Source organism: Athene cunicularia (genome assembly GCF_003259725.1).
Source record: "Athene cunicularia isolate RWA chromosome 2 unlocalized genomic scaffold, athCun1 chr2_part1, whole genome shotgun sequence".
Lineage (NCBI taxonomy): Eukaryota > Metazoa > Chordata > Aves > Strigiformes > Strigidae > Athene > Athene cunicularia.
In genome coordinates this window covers 93,243,375-93,248,330 of record NW_020799095.1, presented here as the reverse complement: position 1 = coordinate 93,248,330, position 4,956 = coordinate 93,243,375, and positions in this window count along the sequence as shown.

Sequence of the window (4,956 nt, the reverse complement as noted above, 5' to 3'; positions counted from 1 at the left end):
CCCCCGCCCAACCCCAAGCTTCCACAAAAGGAACACTGTAAAATGGTTGAGGGCCTAGGATGTGAGAACCATATAGCACTTTGTTTCTAAATAAAAACTGGTGATGATATTTCTACTAAGTTCAAAATAATTTAAATCAGTAGTAAGTAGACACAAATACTTATTTTTACAGGTTTCATTAATCAGAACCTTGCAGTATTTTTTCATACTGCAGTACCTGGCCAGCAGGAGAAGGAACCCAGAAAAATGACTTTGAAAGCATTAAAGATACTTACAGTTTCTCATAATAAAGGTTAATATAAAAGAAACACAGTAACATTTAGTTCTGAGACAAAGTACTCAGAGTAACCACAAAAATTGTCTTGACTTCTGCTTCGTGAAAATTAGAGGAACAAAGTGTCCTTGACAAATAAAAGCAAAATGATTGAGGATATTTTGGGGACCCTAGGAAATAGATACACTAGAAATAAAATCTAACTGACAGTGATCCTTATAGAGTAGAAATACAGCTATTTATTCATCACAACAGTTTAAGGGTTCAAAAGGTATACTTTTTATGCAATTGAATTGTGGAAAAATGTTTTTGGAAACAAAGCTTTTAAATAAGACTCATTTTTTGAGCATCTGAAATGATTGACTTTATTGATAACATTGTTTTGCCAATTAGGAGACTAAAACACCACCTTGTATTTGGAAATGGAAAAATAAATTTGCACAACTTTCTCTGAGTGTTTTTTTGGTTTTTGGTTTTTTTTTTTTGTAAGCCAGTGTTATAAACAACTGAAAGTGATTTGTATTCTTTGATCTATTTGAAGGATATAGCACTTATCCTACTGTTGACATAGTGAATGCCAACTTTTTATCAAAATGTTTTTCTGTCAGAAGGATCAGAAATGCAATTATTAATTAAACTCTTTGTTCTCAGATGAGCTGACTTTGCATTTTGTTAAAGCCAATTTATTTCTGTGAATATTGACTGCTGGGCTAAGTGAAATCTGTGCAGTTTTTGTTTTGATGCATTTCATCTATGTGAATAATGGAATTATAAATTTAAAACCTCATACCAGCAATACCGGCTATGATTCTGATGAGAAGTATTTCTTTGTTACTGAACTTTCAAATTCTGAGCTAAGCTATGGATAAATTAATGATTGCCAATTTAATTTCTTAAAATCTTTTTATGACTGCAAAGAACAACAATTACAGGCGTTCTTTATAAATAAAAAATGGGCTAGATGGTAGTCCATAATATGGGAAATATGGCATTGTTGTATCTGGAAAGTGTTCTAAATTCTACACAGATAATGAAAAATTCTTAGACTTTTGTATGAATACCTGTTGGGTTAAAGAATTTTTATAGTGATGATGGAGTGCCATGAAGTTAATACTTTCAATCCAGATTGCTGTAGTTTACACTTTTCTCTGTTTCAGATCTGGTGTGCACTATTTGTACCAAGCACGCCACAGAGTGAATTATCCAAAGTCCATTGATTTTAATGTGTTTTGGTTTGTAAACAAAATTATAGTAATTACTTGCACATTTTTGAAAAATAATTGTATAAGGGTTTATGTATCTGCTTCTGGATACAGTGTGTAAATAAAAATTTCATTCACAAAGAGATTTGTGGAGTGTTCTATACCTTAATAACATTCTAAAACAAAAAAACTGAGACACATTGTAAAATTTGGGCATCTGACTTAAAAATTTAAATTTTAATGGTTACAATTTAAACTGTTCTATATTTTTTAACCCTTGCTAGTTGACTTTTCAAAACATTTCTGTATACTGATTATATTAATTCATACTTTTGAAAGCAGGAAAAAAATTGCAAGAACATAATCAGAATATGATTTCTAAAAGGTCTGCATACATACATACATATATACGCTGAGCTAACTTTTTGATAATTTGTTTTTTTTTTTTCCTTAAAAAAAGTTACAGATTTCATAACAAGTCTCAATTTATTTAAAGGTCTTGTATTCCAATCTCTTGTATTCCGATACCATCTCTTGTATTCCCAGTGTGCTGGTTTAAGCCCTGCTGGGACTGGAGACCATGTTGCCATTGTCCCTCCCCCACCCTCGGATCGAGTAGGGCACAAACCCCGGGGGTTGAAACAAAGAGAAATTTAATACAACAGTGTAACAAACAATATGAGCAACAACAATAGCAATAATAACAACAATAATCAGTAATAACAGTAAACAAGACAAAAGATATACAGAGAAATACTGCAGTGAACACATCCAGCCCACCATGCGTGCTTCCCGCACCAAAAGCCCGAAAGGAAAGCTTCCCGTGCTGCTATGCTGGACCTGACGTCAGCATGGTATAAATAACCCGCCTAGAGATCCCTTCCCACTTTTGGGGAAACTTAACCCTATCCTACCTGAACCAGGACACCAAGCAAGCAAATAGTTCTTACTTAGTTCCAAAATTAAAAAAAAATAAAAATATGTTGTATAAAAAAATTTTAAAAAAATTATATGTTCATATGCTTATTTGATGCTGTCCTAGATTCACTTTAAAAAGGGACTTTTTAAACCCTGGAAAATCATACAATTAAACCAGAAGCTCAAGGATAAATAATTTCTATGTTACAAAAGGTACGCACAATTGTTCACATTTTTCCATGTAGTTAGGACTTACAGACTAACTACTCAAATTCAAGACGACCACCAGTGTGTAGGTCTTGGTTATAACTGGTTTTGATTTTTTTTTAAACAAACAAAAACCTCAGCCTTGGTAGCAAGTAATTATTTTTCATGTTGTCTGCAGCTGATACTATATATTTTGTAACTTAAGTCCTAAAACAATAACCAGAAATAATTTACAGTTTATGCCATATAAGTGAAAACTGCCGTCTCCTCATTATTACTGCTGGGGCTAGGGTTACATGCTCAGTATGGTGTGTGGTTGTTCCCCCAGTACACAGGGGATCTTGCTGGTGTTTTGTTACCAAGTCTGTATGATACTGTTCTCTACATTTGTTCTATTCACTCCAGAAAAGTTGGCAAAATTAAAACTTACCCTCAAGTGTTTCCTTGGTAAGTGGGGAAAGGTGAGTAAGTTTTTACATCTGCCTGTAAAATTAGCATGACCCAGGCAGGGCTGAAATAAATGTTTATAGCCAAGACTACTGTAATCCTAATTATTTCTACCTCATGTTCAATCAGCTTCATAGGTGTGGAGTAGAAGAGAAACTAAGAAACTGCCAGATGCAGAAAGCTTGCTGTATGTGATAGTGTAACGCCTGTAGCAAGGCAGGGCTTGGGGGGGATGTGTGTGCAAATTTAGTAGAAATCCTCAATATTTAGGAAACAATGTTTAATCGCTTCCTTCCAGCACATATAAATTTGCTTGCAGTCTGTGCTTTTCTTTTTTTTTTTTTCCCTTTTCAAAGGCTAAGGTTCAGCTGAACACTTTAGCATCCCTTGAAACATTAGTATCCACATCTTTGACTTTTCTGGTAAGGTAATACCTTCTCTTTCCTGTCAAGGCCGTGTAATGTAGGAATAGGATATTCTAGGGAGCGGAGACAATGGTTGGTTGTTTTTGAGGAATGACTCAGAAATAAGAGGCGTTCTTCCTCCTGAGACGGGAGCCTGCAGTTCTCTCTGGCCAACTTGCTGCATGCTGTCAGTAAACTACTGAATCTCTCTGAGTGCCAATTTTGAAGATGGTACTGCTGAGGGCTGGCGTAGGCAGAGCACCAGCCCTCACGAAACAGGCATAAAAAAGAATTGAATGTTTCCTTGCATAGAATGAGGAAGGAAAGATAAATGAGACATGTTTCACTTTTGGCGGGTGAGTATAAGTTTGGATGCACACAGAGGAAGGATGCGTGATGGAGTCTGGACTGCTCCTGACACAGCTCAAGTGCCATTTGGGCAATTACATGTTGAAGAAGAGTCAACATACAGTGAAAGGAAGAGCAGCTGTTGCAAAGGTAATGGAAGCTTTGTAAAACTTAGGAGCAACTGTATCTGATGTTAAATGTATGTTTTGTCCTTGTTCTTTATTTTTTTTGTCTAATTTTTTAAACTTTAATTTTCAGAACTCTGCAGCTGCAATTCCAGTGTTCATGGCTCTGTGATGAGGCATTGCATTCTGCTCGGCTGAGTCTGCTGCAGTAAGAGGGGTAGTTTATTAAAAGCAGCTCTTGTTGATTCCAGCTATTTAAATAGGAAATATTGCTAAAATAGATGGAGGAAGTAATTCAAATGTATTATCCAGAATTCTTCATGAAATAGCTAGGGCATCTATCATAATGTGATCAACAACATATCTATTTCTTAATGACATGTCTTTTCAGCTATACACCTTTCAACTAAGAAAGGATAACACTGCTTGAATTTCTCAGACTATCTCTGGATGCTTCTGTGTTTGACCACATCAAATCAACTAAGGGGGTATCTGGGCTAAAGAGAACATTCTTGGCAATGTTGCTTTCCTTCTTCTCCCCCTTCCCTCTCCACTTCTCTGCCCCAGTCCTCTGCTTCCATCAGGACACAGCAGCTGTCTGGTTCAGTTTCTGGTTAGAGTTTGGTTTGTCAAAAGGTTTTCTGTGTCCACTGCTACAAACTTGGGTTTCCACTGAAAAGTGTACTTTATATTTTCTTTTAGAGCACCTCTCTTCCCTTGTTGTCTGGTCTGCATCACTGAGAAGAAAATAAACTTGTGAATGTTCTACCTTCCTCAAACCTGATCTTGTCTGAAGCAAAACTATTTCTGGTTTAAACAGTCCCATTTTGAGCTAATGGAAAAGTCACCTGAAATGTTTTGTACAAGTAGATTTTTTAGTCAGTCATGATGCTGAAAACTGAAAACTCTGTAAGTCTCAGCTTCAAGACTTTACTGTACAACAACCTCTAAGATACTCTATAGTTCTTGTGAGTGTAAAGTTTGAAAATACTTAGACTGGAAAACAAAAGGCTGTAAAATTCATCCCGTTA